Source organism: Cavia porcellus, unplaced genomic scaffold (genome assembly GCF_034190915.1).
Source record: "Cavia porcellus strain 051 isolate PalLab524CR breed Dunkin Hartley unplaced genomic scaffold, mCavPor4.1 scaffold_17, whole genome shotgun sequence".
NCBI classification, from domain to species: domain Eukaryota; kingdom Metazoa; phylum Chordata; class Mammalia; order Rodentia; family Caviidae; genus Cavia; species Cavia porcellus.
This window is the reverse complement of record NW_026947500.1, coordinates 60063691-60082663: the sequence shown is the minus strand read 5'-3', so window position 1 is coordinate 60082663 and position 18973 is coordinate 60063691. Positions and strand designations below refer to the sequence as shown.

Below are 18973 nucleotides of genomic sequence, written 5' to 3'. Positions count from 1 at the left end.
CAACCCATTATAAATATAATGTTAAAATAAAAACCACTAACAGTCAAAAGGGAGACATCAGGGAAAATTTTTGTGAGTTTGGGTTGCATAAAGATTTCCTAAATGGAGCAAAATGATTGATGAACGAGTGAGGTTATTAATTGCACTCCTTAAAACTTGACCCATATAATTGTACAAATTTTTAAGATAATGAAAAAAAAACAAAAAAAGAAAAGAAAACATGTCACTGATGGGGGCAAAATATCTGCAAATCATCAAGTTGAGGAAGAAATTATTTCCAGAATGTGTAATAAACTATACATCAGCAGTAACAATTTAATACTGAAAGAGAAAAAATCCACTTAACACAGAAGATATATACAAGAAAATTAAGTACCCAAAATTATTAGTCATTCAGAAATGAAATGATGTCACTACATACCGACGAATAAGGCCAAAATTTAAAAATCTGTTTAACATCAAGTTCTGACAAGTTGGGAGAAAACATGGAGATATTACTTTTGCTAGCTGGGGAAGAGAAATGAACATTTTGGAAGACAGTTTGGCCATTTCCAATGATAAATCAAATACACACTTACCATAAAACTCAGAACTTCTGGTTACAGATATTTACTGTTTTAACAAAAAGTTATGACTAAGTGAATACCTATCTACCCATGCACATTCTACAATATCATATTAGAATAGTTTCACACATTATTTCAAGTGTCTCCAAAGAACCTGAATAATGTTCTTTGGAAAACTGTGACAGGTCTGCAAAATGGAACACTACCTAGTAATAAAAGTGAATGCTCCACTGATAGCTACAGGATCTCGATGACCTCAAATGTATGATTGTAAGAAACCGGGACTATATGTGCTGTGGCTTCTTATTTATTAATGGAACCTTCAGGTAAAGGCAAAATCAGAACATAAATGCATCTGTGTTTTCTAGAACCCAATGGAAAGAGACAAGTTGACTACAAAAGTATAAGAAAATACTGTAAGGTGATAAGTATATTGACATGATGGTTCGTGAGTGCTTGGTAAAACCAACCATAACTCTAACTTCTTGTGGTTTTCTGAAATGAAACCTCAAAATGTAATAAAGAACTTCAATCTTGTTTCCTCATCAACTGAATCTCATTTTAAAAAAAAAAAAAACTGTTATCTTTGTTTAAACCAATGTTATCTTTTATTCAACAACCCTATACTAAAAACACATAAATTTGACCTGAAGAATAAAAGTAATTTTACAGAAAATTTCCAAACCCAGCTAATACGTTTGGTATACTGATCAAATAATGAACATCACAATTTCAAAACTTCTCTTTTGGTCCCAGAATTAAACTGCCATTAGACATATTCCTTTCTCATGAATATGGGTCATAGAAAATTTCCAAAAAACTTATTTTTATTCCTAGAAAATAATACAGTCACTATGTTAAAGTCTTAATTTAAGCTGAACTGAGAGAAAGTAATTTAGAAAGCATAGTGTTCTTGGTTTTATCCTTCCCTTTACTGGATTTTGTCCTTTCCTTTACTTCTAAGAGAAGAAAAACCAGTGTTTGCCCACATCTTCCAAAAACTCTCTATGACATATCTTACAACATAGGGATAATTTATTCACCCTCATTAATGGTTTTGTGTAAATAAATAAAGACATGCATCGTTAAAGAATCAGGTGAGGTAACAGCATCACGATTAGAATTTATCACATGTTATTTATACTAGAATTATTAGCAGGCTCAGCATGAAGATATTCACTCCATAGTTAACTCCTGGCACCAGATCTTTTCCACAGAGATTTTTATCTCTGAATTTCTCAAAGTATATTTTAAAGGATTCAACAAAGGAGTAATAACTGTATAAATTACTGTCAGTAATTTACTCCCAGGAAAGGTGGAAACAGGTCTAACATACATGAGAGTACAGGGAACAAAAGCACCACAACCACAGTGATGTGGGAGCTGCAGGTAACAGTGGCTTTTTTCTGCCTTCCTTACTGTGAGTTTTAATAGATTTTAACATGAAGTCACAGGATGTGAGCAGGAGGATAAAGACTGCCAAGCAGATGGCACCACCACTGGCAGCCACAATGAGACCAGTAAAATAGGTGTCAGTGCACACAAGCTCTAACAATGAATACATGTCACAGATGAAATGATAGATGACATTAGGGCCTCAGACGGGATACTTGAAACAAAGAAAAGCTGAAGCATTGAATGTACAAAACCTGCAGCCCAGACCACCATCTGTAGGAGGATGCAAACTTGCCTATCCATGATGGTGAAATAGTGCAGAGGCTTAAAGACGACCACATAGCAGTCAAGGGCCATCACCATCAGAAGGGAGACCTCAGCACCACCAAATAGGTGTCCAATAAAGAGCTGGCCTATGCAGGCTAGGAAAGAGATGGTCTGTCTGTCACTGAGCAGGCTTGTAAACAGCTTGGGTAAGAAGACAGTGGAATAAACAACATCCGTGAATGACAGATAGGCAAGGAAGAAGTACATTGGGGAGCCTGAGGAAGGACTGGCAAGGACAGTGACCACAATGAGCACATTGCTTAGCATTGTCACAGTATAGATGAGTAAAGATTTGAAAAATAATGCAGCTTTTCCATTGCAATCCTGAGTGAGGCACAGTAGAACAAATTCTGTGACATTGTTACTGTATGCCGTTCAACCTTTCAGACATAAAAGATGAGGAAAACAGGACCTGACAGTAAATTGTAAACAGGACAATGATCCATTCTGTTACAGAAGACAACTTCACACTCATATCTTCCACAGCAGTGAACACATGTTAACATTCAGTAGGCATCAAATGAGATTCCCTTCTAAATAGCCCAATAGTCCTGTTGATCATTCTCATTCTCCGTGGATGATTTTTGGAGACTACAAATAAGAAGTTCCTTTTCAGTGGATATCTACTGAGAAGAAAGATTAAATCATCCCAATTATTTACATACTTCACACTTTCCTTAAAACATGTTACTTTATGATACAGAAAATAGAAAGCATATGTAAGAGGTAGAAATCTTTTTTTCATTCATTCTATTTTCTAGTCAAGTATACGAACATTATGTACATTAGCTAGCATAGGATTTGTCTTTCAGATTGCTGGCATTTGTAGAGAATAATGTCACGACACAATCTGGAACCAACAGTGACATCGATTGGGGAAGGGCCAGGTCAATACCATGATAGTGCATTATGAGGTTTAGTCTTGTGAATCTAAAAGGATTTGAGCCATAATAATCTCTCATCCAATACTAAGAGGTTGAACTGCAACTATTTAAAAAATAGAAAATAATTCAGCACATTACTCCTTCTAGAAAACAGTTTGATGAATTTGATTAACAGATTTTTCAAGAGCTCTGGTTCTTTCCATTTCATCCTTGCATGTACCAAATTTCTGACAAGTTTATTTATTTATTTATTTATTTATTTATTTATTTATTTGGTACTGGGAATTGAGTTCACAACCTTAGGCTTACCAGAGAAATGCTTAAGCCATTGAGCTAAATCCCCAGCCCCTTCTGCCAAGTTTATATATACTATCATGATTTTAGTAAATTTTTTTAACTAACATTAACTACACATTTCAGTCACTGAATTCTGCAACGGCACTTCAGTAATGCATTAGGACATCATTATATAGAAAGACATACAGATAAGCAAGACATAAAGAAACCAAGTTACCAAAACCAAAGTAAATCTACACTTCAACATATGGGTAATCAAAATCCCAGAAATTCACCATAATAACAGAATATTAAAAGCTGATAGAGAAAAAAAGATGACCTATAAAAGAAAGCCTATCAGAATCACACCATACTTTTCAACACAAAACCATAAGTCAAGAAGAGATGGAGTAAAATATTTCTAGTACTGAAAGAAAATATCATCCAACCCAGATTACTACACTGTTAAAACATCTTTCAAAATCAGGAGAAATAAGATACTATCATGATAAAGTAAAAATGAAGAACTTTATGACCAAACAACAAACCCTACAAAGAGTAATAAAAGACACTCTATATAGGAAAATAAACAGCCATGATTCCCAAAACAACAACAGAAATAAACCAACAAAAGACATAATTAAACACAGGGGAAAAGTAAGGAACCAGCAACAGAAAGATAAAATGACAAAGGCAAGACAACACATATCAGTAATAAACAGTAGTGCAAATGGCCTCAATTCAACAATATGAAGAAACAGACTGGCAGAGTGAATCAAGATACTTAATTCAAAAGGAAATTCCATAGAACAAAAGTCAAAGGATGAAAAACAATACTACATGAGGCAGCAGAAAAAAGCAAGGGTAGCTATTCTGTTTGCAAACAATGTGAACTTTAAACCAAGAATAATCAAAAGAGATGAAGAAGGTCACTATGTACTTGTTAGGGGAAAATATCAAGAGAAAGAGAGAAAAATCATATATATATATATATTTAATATGAGTGCATATATATATATATTTATATTTAATATGAGTGCATATATATATATATATATATACACCCATATATATATGTATGTGTGTGACAAATTTTAATAGACATGAAATATCAAATAATCAATAATACAATAATACAGGGGAGCCTAATACCCATTGACAGAAAGAGACAAATTAAATAGGCAAACAATTAGCAAACAAATATCAGAACTGAATCAACATAACTAAATCAACTTGTGAAAAAAGAATTTAGGAGACATGTGCAGACTGTTCCTCCCATATTGTCTTCAGCTGCATATAGGACATTATCTAAAACAAATCATACAGTCACATAGAATATGCTTAAGTAAACGCAAGGGAACTGAAATTATTCCATGCATATTATCTGACTATATTTCCCTGAAATTGGAAATAAATAATTAAAGAAACCCAAAAGATCTGTAAACATATGGAAATTAAGTAGCACCCTACTGAAAAACTAACAAGTCCCCAAAGAAATTAAAAACTATATACATTCAAATTAAAATTCAAATACAGCTTATTGGAACCTGTGGGAAGCAATGAAAGCAGTATTGAGAAGAAATTTTATAGAAGTGAATTCTCATATCACAAAAACAGAATGAGCACAAATAAACAACTTGATGGTGTGCGTCAAACTTGTAGGAAAAGAGGAACAAGTCAAACCCAAAACTCCAAGACAAGAGGAAATTATAAAGATCAGAGTATAAATTAATGCAATTCAGACTAAGAAAACAACACAAGAATTGATAAATTGAATAATTGGTTATTTAAAACAAATAAAACTGATAAGCCCTAACTAATCATAAAAAGAACAGAAAAAACTCAAACTAGATGAAATAAGGAATGAAAAGTGTGAAATCACTACAGATCCTATGGAAGTACAAAAGATCATTAATACCTATTTTGAAAAGTAGCCTGGAAAACACACAAGAAATGGCCAGATTCCTAAAAACATGTGAAATGACAAAGGTGAATCAATAAAACACAAGACTTCTGAGTAACACAATATCAATTAATGGAATTGAAAACATAATTAAAAACCTACCAACAAAAACAAAAACAAGCAAAGGTCCTGATGGATTCACAGCTGAATTTTATAAGAAATTTAGACATGATTTAATCCCAATACTCCTCAAACCCTTTAATGGAACTGAAAGAAAAACAATTCTCCTTAATTCATTCTGGGAGGCAAATATTACCCAGATACAAGACCATAGAAAGATCCAACCCAAGAAGAAAACTACAAGTCAATCTTTTTAATGAACATAAATGCAAAAGTCTTCAATGAACCTCTAGCAAAAACATGCAAGAAATCATTAAGTAGATTATAACCATGACAAAATGAAATTCATTTCAGGAATGCAGGGGTAGTCCAACATACACAAAACAATGAATGTAATGCAATGTACTAATAGAGCTAAAGACAAAAAAAGTCACATGATCATCTCAGCAGATGCAGAAAAAAAAAACTTTTGATAAAACCATCTATGAGAAACCAACAGTCAACATCATACTAAATGGACAAAAAGTGAAAGCTTTCACTATAAACTCAGGAACAAGACAAGGAAGTACACAAATATCAGTCCTATTTCATATAGGTCTGGAAACATTAGCCATAGAAATTAGACAAGAGAGGGAAATAAAATGAATCAAGATTAGACAGTAAGAAGTTGCATTACCATTATTCATAGATGACATGGAACTCTACATACAGGACACCAAAAGCGCCACCAAAGGGCTTCTAGACCCTATAAGCAAATTCAACTAGGTAGCCTGGTACAAACTTAATATTCAAAAATCAATAGCATTCCTTTACACAAAAAAACTAACTCACTGAGAGAAATTAGGGAAACTACATCCTTCATGATAGCATCAGAATAAAATGAAATAACTTTGCAATCAGTCTAACAACAGAAGTAAAATATTTATACATTGAAAATTACAGTACCCTGAAAAAAATTGAAAAGGAGGAGATCAAGCCACTTGGAAATTAGGGCACTGAGCAAGAAAGCAACCTGCCTACCTTCCTGGTAACCAGCCCTGACTCGAGAGAGCAGTGGGCAAGCCAGGAAGAGAACCATTCAGAGTCTCTCAAATTCAGCCATAATGGAAATTAGGGCACTGAGTAAAAAAGCAACACATTCACCTTCCTGGTAAGCAGCTATGGCTGAGTGAGAGGCGGGCGACTCAGGAAGAGAACCAGTCAGCATCTCCCATGAGCCTACCAGTGTACATGCTGAGAATCAAACATCCCATCCACTACCATTAGCAACTGTGAGCCACAGGTTTGACTATCTATTGGGAGAATGACCATATGTAATATAGCAACTATGTAGTGTTTTTAAAAGTTTTAGTTATTCAACAAAATAAATAAACTAGTCAGGTTAATTCCCTCTGGTTACCTCAGGTGTACCTTTTTCATGCAGAGTATGGATGGATTTTTTGTTAGAATGTTTTTGGAATCTGCATTTTTAAATTCTATTTTTAAGCACTCTCAGTACATAAGAAGTCTTCTAAATAACACCATGTTACATTATCAGCGACCTCTCTTCATTTTATATTTTTATCCTTCTTAGTATCTATCTTACTTCAAGAGTCCTGAAAATCTAATACAGTGTCATGTGTTAACACATTAATTGATTGTTCATAGTAATGAGTTAACTTAGGTCAATTCAAAATAATAGTTGAAATTCAGGACAGTAAGACATAAATTTTTTAGGAACTTGATATAAGCAAAAATAAGATGGGCAAGATTATAGGTCTCAAAACTAAAAAATCATATTTAAATAAAGTAATAATCAAAGACATCAATATGCTAATTAATTTTGCAACTATCTGAGATACTACAAAATTTATTACCTTGAGAGTTATCAAGATATTCAAAAAGATTAAGAATTCTTTGATATATGAAAGACTGATCATCTAATGTGTTGTAGGGTATAATAGCATTTCGCTGAATAACCCAGAAGAGGAGTTATCTTCAGTGTAGTGCAGATCAGATGGCAAAGTCGTTACACAGAAATATTACAAACTAAAATGAGTCTCTGTGAGCTTATAATCTAAAATTTTTATGACTACGAGAGAATATTTATCGCATAGGAACATTTTTCTTGTCCATCATTGCTGACTTCTATATCAAGGCATGACATAGGTAAAAGAAAGAGTTAATAAATATGTAAAGATGTTTGAGATATTTTTTACTAATCTTCTCAATAGAGTATCACCGATGACAATGGTAGAACTAATAACAGATGGTACCCTCAAATATAATTGTTAGAGGAGAAACCGAATTACCAAGAAAAGATTTATCTGACTTCTTAAAATAGAATTTAGAAAACTATTACCTAAGTGTTTTCTGTATTCTCACTGCTTTAGAATACATAATAATGAACATGTGCTAAATGACAGAATAAATTCATGGCTCTATTAGTGTTTTCCTGGCAGGTTCTGTTCTTCGGAGCTCTCATCTCTGAAACAAGCCTTCTACAACACCAAAGGGTATATTGTAACAAAGTCACAGAATTTATCTCCAAGGGCCTCACGGAGGATCTCAATGGAAAGAGCCACATTTTTTGTCATGTTTTCACTCATCTACACTGTGACAATGCTGGGCAGCCTGCTAATTATGGTTACTATGCTCTCCAGCCCCCTGACCCCAGTCTCACCAATGTACTTGCTTCTGCCTTTGTATTAATTTTTATTTTTCCAGTTTTGCAGGTAAACTATAACATCAGCTCATCCTGCTAGCACTTATACTAGAACTCTAGACCTCACCCTGCTTACTTCAGTTCTTAGTCAAGGGCTGGAACTAAACCACTCCAACTTTTAAATCTTCAGCAAAATTTAGTTGGAATCTGGCAGCTCCCACCATCTTATGAACCAATTTCTGATATAAGCAAATAAATATATTAATAAATCCCTTATTGTAAATACTTCCCAGTGACTATAACAAAATCTCTTTTGTTTGTATCAGGCTATGTGTTTATGACTGTTAACTTACAGACATGGAGTCTATTGGAGATGAGTGACAGTGAGCTGGGATTGGTTCTTGATGGTTCCAAAGGGTCTCCTTCTGGAACTGAGCCTTTTTTCTCCCCTCATTTCCCTAGGACCCACTTTCTAGGCCCTAAATTTGTTAGGCAGAATGAATACTTTCATTATTACCTGCATCCCAAATCCTCGCAGTCTCTCCTTTCAACTAATTGGTTATTTTGCTAAAGGAATAGAGATCTTATTCCAGAGGTACACATGTATCCATCTTTTCCTCCAGGGAAGAGCAAATAATTTCAGAAGCCTTTGTCAGAATATGAACCAATTACATATACTTCCCTTATTGTCCCTTTAACCAATGCCAATTCCATAACAAGTGTTAGGGCTCATTTACAGAATATAGAGAATCAATAAGCTTCTATTCGAACCTGATCTTTTAAAACAAATATTTATTGAACATCTAAAATATTCCAAACACAGATGCTAAATTTTAACTCTGACAGTAGCTATTGAGCGCTGTACACCTTTTTGTGTATTAATCATTTTATCTGAGCTACCTTTGTGATGGGCAGTGCTGGTAGTCCTGTTTTACAGATGAAGAGATTGAAGTTCTATGAATTTAAGTAATTTACCCAACATCAAAAATGAACAAATAACTGAAATAAGATTTTGACACAACAAATCTGCCTTTACTGCCCAGAAAGTATCTCTAATCAAAATAATTCAACCATTATTAAAAACCAAACTTATGTTCAGTTTAAAATGGCACAATTTATTATGCATGTAGGATTTTAGCACATGGAAGTTTTCTTAAGACACATTTAAGCTGAAGGTAAAACACGCAATATATCCCCTAGATTAAATTAAAAAAATGAGAAGATTGTAAGTCTTGGGGCTGACCGAGGCAATGTTGTTTGTTACCAGTGAACAGATGCTATATGTGAATCCCCAAATGTGTAGGTAGCTTTTAAATTTCTCATCAATTAAACTATCAATTAACTGGAAAATACTAAATTTATTGGCATATAAGGCCTCCTACAGATACTTGACTGACTTACATAACAATAGATGTTAGTAGGTAATACATAGAAACTGGGAATATACAGATTTAGTTTCTAATTTAGGTTAAGCATATGTTTGCTTTCTTACTGTGAAATGAGCTGTTAAAAAATTCTGAGATGTTTTCTCATCTTTACAATGAACCTACTATTGTTTGCTATTATTTTGAAGATTAAGTAGCCCCTCTTATAAGAAATAAAAATGCAAGATATTCCATATTTGTAATTTGGAAAGAACTTAGATGCTTATACTTAATGTGCAATTTCTACTGAAAATGAGAATCCATTTTCATGAATCCAAAGAAATCCACCTTCATGGACATTCTTCATATATCACTTCATACTACAGAAAATACCTAGGCACCCTGTTCCTGGACTTGCTTTCCCTACCAGCCTCCAGCGCTGAGGTCTGCAGCTGCTGCAGTGGCTATATTCTTCTGATTCAACCAATGTACCTGTTGCACATCAGAGCTAATATCAGTTTACAGATTTCAGGGTCAACTTTTTCAGTATTACTGACAGTCTGCTCTATAAACTCTCTGTTTGTGACTTCGTTTCAGAAAATCCAAATAGCTGCACCAAAACAACTTAAGTGGCAAAATATGTAATTTGATAAACAAACTTTCAGTTTACAAAATCAAACTAGAATATCAGTAATACTGTACACCTAAAAGAAGTAATCCAAAAAAGTTTTTTTGATTATATAATTTTAAATAGCATGTAAAAATTTAGGAGTAAATTTGATCAAGGAGGCAAAAGATAGAAAAAAATTCGTGCACTGAAAACTATGAAAATATTATTAAGGAATTTTTAAAAAATTTAAAAAATTTTTATTTAAGGAGAAAAAGAAAAAAAAAGCAGAAAAAGGGTACAAGTTATACAGAATTTCAGAAAAAAATAAACAGTAGGAAATCACTTGTTAATGGATTACATATGGTCATCTTAGAAGTATTTGTTCAAGTTACAAAATTAAAGCTTATATGGTGGACATTCAAACAGTGAGACCAAACAGTTCTGTTCAATGATTCAACAAAACTCAGTAATATCATTGTCTGTCTTGTACATTTAAATATACATGCAGTTATATCCTTTAGAGCACTTTCTTTTCCTCTCTTTTGTACAATGACTATTACACATTTTGGGTTTTATTGCTTCCACAGTTCTTATTACTTTTTTTGGAAGAGAGTAAAACCAAATGTGACTTAACAGAATAGTCGGTCAAATCAAAAAGGTGGACATAATAGATAATGTAAAAATATAATACAAGGTGATCAACAATGGTTACCATAATGCCTCCCGCTTTCTCTAATAGAGTTGCCTATATCATCAGTTATAATAAAATTAAACAAAACAGTAAAGAACAAAACCAACAAAACCAAAACATTGGAGACATTACAGGTCTTCAAAAGTAGATAATAGTCAACCAGAATGGGCGTCATAATGAATCCCGCTATCTTCACAGCTGTTGCATAAACTTTCGAAACTGATACTATCAAGCAAAACAGAATAGAGGAACATCAGTCAAAACAAGATGGTGAGAGCAGTACAGGGCTTCAAATAAAGTTAATAGTAAATCAAAGTGGGTTACTATAATATATCCTACTATTTTTTAATTTATCTTTCCCTTAAGTAAAAGGATAAAAATGAAAAAGTAAATAATAAAATGGAGATTGAGATAAAACAGGGCATAAAAACAAAACAGCGCAGATCAAAACATAACCATTTAAGCAAAATAGTGTTTCACCACAAGATAATCCCGACATAAAAGTAGTTACCATATTGTCTCTTTCCTTGAAATCTTTGAGTACAACTTCGTATACTGTAGCATCAAATATATCAAAACAATGTAAAACCATTCAAGAGAATGACAGTATTACAGGGTATTTAGAATTAACTAACAGAAAATGAACAATGATTTCTGTATAATCTCCTTGTCTATAAAAGTTTTTGTTTATACTATCACATATAATAAGATCCAATAAGATACAACATGTTAAGACCAATGGAGACAGAAGAACAAAAGCTTGATGAGACTTCAAAACAAGATGATACTTGTTTTCAGCATTAACTATTATGACGTCGTTTTCTCCAAAATAGCTGTTCCTATCATCCAATCTTCTCTGCCTCATTTCTGTTGAGCTCTTTTACTGTCATTAGTTGTCAGTTTGTCTTCTTCATTTTGTTTTCTGCTCCATTCATTGTGGCCTCTCAGCCACTATTTCTGGATTCTTTGTATTTTTCTTTTTAAGAATATCCTGCAGTATTCTCTGTAGAGTTGAATTGGTGGTTGCATATTCCCCTAGTTCCTCTTTATCCTGGAAGCACCTTGTTTTTCCATTAATTTCCAGGGATAGTTTTGCAGGATATATCAATCTTGGCTGGAGATTATTATCTTTCAAAGCTTGAATTATTTCCCCCCACGCTCTTCGTGATTTAATGGTTTGTGCCAAGAAGTCTGCTCTAATTCTGATGGGTGTTCCCTTGTAAGTGTTTTGTTTTTGTCTCTGACAGGTTTTAATATTCTGTTCTTATATTGGATTTCTGTAATTTTGATTATTATATGCCTGGGTGAGCTCTGTTTGGGTTGTAGGTTGCCGGGGTCCTGTATGCTTCAGACATTATTAAGGAAATTTAACAATACAAAAATGAATTAAAAGTATCCTTCACCTGTGGCTTAAAATATTAATATTAGTAAACTATCTTTTCTATTGAATCAGTCTATCAAAATTCCAATGTAATTTTTCACACCAATAGAAAAACAATATAAAATTTATATAGGACCACAAAAAAACCCAATAATCCAAAGCAGCCTTGAGCAAAAATGACAAAGCTGTAAGAATCTGACCCTGCTTTTAAAACATATCGTGAAACTGTAGTAATCCAAACCACATGGTATTCAAAATGCAAATTTTGCATGATTTCACTTCTCTGAGAAGCTTGAAAGTCAAATGCACAGGTCCAGAAGGTTGACTGGCAGGCTTTGAGAAATGTTAGCCAAAAGATCCAAAGTTTAACTTGCACAAGACACATACATTCTAGGAAGTCTAATGTACAGTAAAGTGAGGTTAGTTAATAATAAAATGTCATAATATTGTTTTTAAAACTTAAGGGAAGAAATGATAACTGTATGATATTATGGATATTAGCTGGTTTGTAGTGAACACTTCACAGTTTATACATATGTGAAAGCATCAAGCAGAACACTTTATATAATTTTGTCAATATTATCTTGATAAAAACAACTTTGAAACACAATATGTATGATGTGATCATTATATTATTTTAGTGAAAATACATGAATTTTTGTGACAAATACCTTTATAAATCCAAACATTTCATGAAAAGTTGAACATATTTTTTCACATAAACTGTGGCAGTTCATAGCAATGACTAACATGAGGTGAAATAAAGAATTATGAAGAAATGAGCCAGAGGTATCTACATGGTGGCTTGAGGAATTCAGGTGCACAATGGGGAGGAGACAGTGCATTTCCCTGATAAAATAATAGCTCTTAATATTTTGTCATGAGATTTAAACTTATGTAAAATGTAAAATATATGGAGAAAAAAGTATGTAAAATATATGGAGAAAAAAGTAAGTGAGCATAACCTATGAAGTGTAGTATGCATGAAGATTATCGTTTATTAAATTCATTTACCTAATGACAATATCTCTGATCAATTGGACATGTCTCACAAAGAACACATGTGCTTGCAATTAATTCAACAGACATTACCAACTTCATCACTTCCTTTTGGTGCAAACTTTTTGGCATCTGTAATAATTTCCACATAACCACAGAATGTGTTGAATGAGGCTCTAGAGTTGTTTCCACCAATTTCTCCATGCTCAGTTGCTTACCTGTCACTCTGAAATTCCTCATAAATCTGGTGTCAGGTTACCTGAACTGTTCACTTAATGTATGATCTCATCTTTCTACAAGATAGAAGCTCCATTCACTTTTTGGTGCCTCATGCTCATTAATATTTCCTCTCAGCTTTATTTTCTGGTTCCAATTCTAATTCCTAGAGACTGAGGAACCTATTTTCTTAAGGAGCAAAGATGGTGTCTTTCACACTAGAAGAGTGCTACACTTAATGAACCAGAAAGTTAGTGAAAACCTCACCTGGCAATGATGTATAAATCTGTTTCACAAACCTACTACCAAGAAATCATTCATGTTCTATGTATCGTCAGTAACAGGATGGAGATACTAGGATAAAAAAAGCATTAAAATACTACAAATTATAATATACATTATTTTTCAATGTATGCTTTCTTTCACTTTTTGGCTTTACAATATAAAATTTTTGCCTAAAACTAAGTTTTATCGACAAATAAAACTTTTACTTAAAACTGTGTAATAATAGGATAATGAGTAGGATATAGAATAATGACTGATGTCTCAGGTTGTGTCACTGTTCTACTATGAACATAAAATGTGACTGAATCGCACTATACTGAGCTTGACTATCCTGGGAAATGCAAAGTTTAAAGATAAAAGGTGTGTATCAGTTATCAGTTCTTGGCTTCTCGGTACCAAATACATAGTGCAGTGTGTGGTCCTTATTAATGAAAGTGGTTCCTGCTAGCACTTCTCTTCACTGAGTCTATCAGATGTTCACCTTTGTCACTAAACCACAGTGAATGCTGCCTCTCATTCTGATTTGAATGTTTCTGTTTTTACCTTCATTGACTATGTAGTTTCCACCATTATGTTTGTTTAGAGGAACACGGTAAGATATCCAATGATGCCCATTTCCTTTGAGTTTCTTTGACACCTTCATTAAAGTTTTTTCCTTGAGTTTTAGTAGCATCTCTTTAGAGTACAGTGAATGCCACCAGTGACCTATCATCAGTTTCCCAACTCTGCCAGTACTATGCACTGTAGTGTGGTGTTTTCTAGTTCACCCTTTATCCAGCTGAAACCTATTCTTTCTACCATAAACATAGGTATGCAGGTATCACTGTGAAATGCTATATTTAATTCTTCTGGGAAGAAATTTGGGAAGACAGACCTAAGTTTTTCTCTACTAAAATATAAGAATGTTAACTATGTAAGATGGTAGACATGTTAAAAAACTTGCTTGTGATGATGATTTTACACTGCACTGTCAAACACTGAGTAGTAGATCTTAAGAATAGACAAATTTCAGTTCTTAAATATATCTCAATAAAACAAGCAAGAGTGGTAGTAGGAAACTAATAGATTTTGAAGGCAAGTACTTTGTAATGGATGCCATTAATTTTATCTACTAATTGCTCCAAATCTTAAATAATCAGTAGAAGGCTTCCAGAAAATTTAGTATTGTTAAGAAAATCAAAACTTCTTCTGTATCATGATTTAACAGAGTAATTAGAACAAAGGTTCTCATGTTGGATTTATGCCACCATAATGTTTACATGTTGTTCAATTTCTTAACAACTAAGGACACAGGGAGAAAGGAACTCCATGCACTTAAGTTCTCAGGGTAGGGAATACAATTTCTCATTCAAAAATGAGTTTTTCCCAAATGTATCTTTCCAGAATACCTGATTTTATGATAGAGCCTTTCCATCACATGAAATCATTAATTCCTGGGAAAGATACCACTACATCATTACCATGGCAGGAAATTGCTCCTTGTGGTCACCATCACTGCTATCCCATTGTCATGGTCTCCCATTTACTTTTTCCTTGGTCCGTCTCTTCTTCATTGACACTTGTTACACCTCTGTCTTTACTACTTAAATGACCTATATATTCACTCCATGAAAAGAAGAACATTCTGTTCAATGCATGCATGACCAAGGTTTTTGTGGAACATTCTTTTGGAGGTGCTAAGATCATCCTGATGAATGTGATGACCTATGACCACTTTGTGGCCATCTGTAAGTCCTTGCACTACACAGTCATCATGAACTGGAGAGTGTGCAGCCTGCTGGTTCAGGTGTCATAGGTGGGAGGTTTTCTTCATGGAACCATACAGATCTTCTTCATCTTCCAATTGCCATTCTGTGGCCCAAATGACATTGATTACCTTATGTGATCTGAACCCCTTAATCAACCTGGTGTGTACTGATACACATAGGCTGGAATTATTCAGTGCTGCCAAGAGTGGCTTTATCTATCTGTTGAATTTTTTCCTTCTGTTGATCTCTTACATTGTCGTCTTGTGCTCCCTAATGGCCTACAGGCAGGAGGGAAGGAAAAAAGCTCTCTCCACCTGTGCTTCTCCCATCACAGTGGTTGTCTTATACTTTGTCCCCTGCATCTTTGTAGACATGAGACCAGCAGTTACTTTACCCATTGAGGAGGTAATTTATGGGTTCTACACAGGATAACTCCCATGTTAAACCCCTTAATCTATACTTTAAGAAATGCTCTGATGAAAAATGCCATTAAGAAGCTGTGACAAGTAAATGTTACTGAAACTCAATATTAATTCAGTTGCAATTCAAGAGGACAGGACAGATGAAGTTGTCAAGATGCAGAGAATATCATTTGGGCTAATTTACAGGTTGTTCATTGGCAGGAGTAGAAGAAAGAAGAGAAAAGCTAACCCAGGAGTGTTCAGTACATATAGAAAATTCGACCAAATTACAGTTTAATTTTTTTATATAAAAATGAATCAAAATTTCTTAACAAAATAATGAGAGAAAAAGAGAAGTTAATACAGTTTATTTTAAAAGAAGAGTACAAGACAGACAAAAACGTTTTTCCTACAAAAAAAATGGCAAAAGTTTTTTTCAATAAGCTAAGAAAACTACTAGTTCAAATTGCATAAATTAGCACACATTAAAATACTTCTGAAGCAGCAGAGTGGATAATTTTGGCACTTGTTTGAACTCCTTCCTACTTCCAATTTATCTATCATATATATATATATATAATATAATATCTATCATATCATATAATATACATATGTATAATCTCATATAAGATTAATTTAAGTAGTATTTCAATGTATGCACTCAAGATTTTATTCTAAAAAATAATGAAATACATTAATATTGAGCATTAATCTATGTTACTCCAAAGAGGATTGCTGTTGTCCCCTTTTTTTAGATGAGGAAGCTGAAATAAAAGGGACATTATCAAAACAGATATATTGATGAGCCAACAACTAAAACAATATTGATTTATCATCCCATAGAATTAACTGTTATAATAATGTACCATATGAATGATACTATTGTATGAATGAAAATACTACTTAACTCTTGAAACCAGCATGTATATTTGGCATGCAGTGTGTATTGATTCATTTTGTATTACTAAAAATATAATAATTTTCATTAATGCTGCCACTTGTCTTTATCACATTTAATGATCCTCTGTTCCCTAAAACAGACATTGTGATAACTAACTAGCTTAAAACTGCAGAGGCAATAGATTATGTAATCACCATTAATTAGTAACTAATGAAGTGTACACCATTGCTTCAAATTTCCTTATAAACCTGTGAGCCATTTTTATTGCCCATGTCTCCTATGCTATGCCAATAAACTGTCAGAAAAAAGTGATGACTGCAAAGAATTTTGAATTGCTGACAGAAATTTATATTTATTATAAAATTATGCCCCTTAAAATACTTTCATACTAGAATAATAGTTGCCACACAGTAACACAATGCCTAATGTTTCATAAATGCTGGCGGAATAAATAAAATAGTAAGATACATGAATTTGACAAAGTTTACAGTAAATAAAATAGCATTAAACATCAGGGAATTTTTTCCTACCTTCTCTTTAGTCAAACTCTGGGGAATTCTAGCTAAACGTCCACAAGAAACTACAATTTCCTTATCTTACAATTTGTTTTTCTCCAAAAATTTCAACAGATTCTCAGCATGTGTCCAAATAATATAACCTGAACTCCTCTTTGGTCTTGCCAAGCTGTTATTATCAAATTATTGTGAACTGTTTAGTTTATATTTCCCATCTAATCTGTCTATGCTTGGTAATACTCTATTATAAAAAGTTATCGGTAAAAATATGTGACTTGTTCTGCACATAAAGCCATTTTGAAGTAAATGCATTGAGCAACAAATATTATATTTCCAAGGAATTTTTCAGGTACACTGACATTTACAAAATTTCTGTTGAAAAATAAAATCCATCAGTAGTGATAGGAAGGTCTTGCTGTATTAGGCAACTTGTTTTCTCTTTTAGAACTTTCAATAATACCTCTTTGTCCTTAACTTTTGACAATTAAATTGTAATGTCTTCATGTAGGTCTCATTGGATATATCTTAAGTCCTTGCTGGGTTTCTGGGACCTATTATTCTATTGCTTTCTCATCCTTTGTGAAGTTTTCTGAAAAAAAAAAAACATAGATATTGAAGGAATACACCTCAACACAATAAAGGTAGTGTTTTTCAAATGCATCCAATGTCACATTCCATGAATAAATACAGAAGGTTTCCCTCTAAACTGGAAACAAAGTAAGCACATTCCCTCTTAACAATTTTATTCCACATTGTAATTGAAGATCTAGACAAAAAACTAGACAAGAAACAGAAGTGCAGAAAATCATGTAAAATATAAAGAAGGAAAATTGTTTCTAATGCTTCATGAAAGTCTTAGGAAGTCCAAAAATACTGCACCAAAAGATGTTATGAGTGATCAACAATTTAAATGAAGAATTTTGTAAATTGATACAGAACTATTCATGTTATAGAAACAACCAGAAAAGGTCAGTAATATTTCTGTACACCCAAAGCAAAAAAATCCATGAAATCATTTTAAAAATTATCCTATTTAAAATAGTATGTAATTACATGGGAATAAATTTAATCAAGGAGGCAAAACATGGAAATATTTGTATAATAAAAACTATGAAAATATTATAAAATAAATGTAACATCACACAAATAAAGCTTTACCTGATTTGTGGGTTAAATTTTTAAAAATATCCTTGCTGTAGAAAACAATCACAGATTCACAGAAATTTATATCAAAATTCCAATGTAACTTTCCCACTAATATAAAGTAGCCCTAAAATTTATGTGGAACCCAAAAAGAACCTAATAAGCCAAAAGAGCCTAATAAACCACAAAAGAACTACAAGGCAAAAACAGCAGAGTTATAAAAATCTGACCCTACTCTCAAAATATATTTAAAAACTATAGTAATTCAAACCACATGGTTGTGGCATAAAAACAATGCAATAAGATTCAAAACCCAGAAAAAAAATAAGCAGATGGTCACTTAAGTCTTGACAAAGGTACCAAGAAATCGCAGTGAGGAAAGGGTAGTCTCTTCAGTAAATGATACTGGAAAAAGTGGTCACCCACATACAGAAGAATGAAACTGGACGTTTATTTTACAATGTGCACAAAAACTAACTTTAGATAGCATCATTAAGAAACCTAAAGCTCTAAAGCTACAATAAGAAAACATAAACAAATATGATTGAATCAAAATAATAAGCATATGCCTAAGAAAGAAAACAAAGTGAAGAGTTAAATTGCA

The 18973-nt window shown here is 33.1% G+C and overlaps 2 pseudogenes; one reads left to right on the top strand and one right to left on the bottom strand.

The window, feature by feature from the left end:
* Positions 1 to 1742: 1742 nt before the first annotated feature.
* On the bottom strand, positions 1743 to 6678 carry LOC100713461 (olfactory receptor 4A5-like; annotated as a pseudogene).
* A 1207-nt stretch (positions 6679 to 7885) lies between these two features.
* LOC106027258 (olfactory receptor 4C46-like) lies at positions 7886 to 15912 on the top strand (annotated as a pseudogene).
* Positions 15913 to 18973: the final 3061 nt, after the last annotated feature.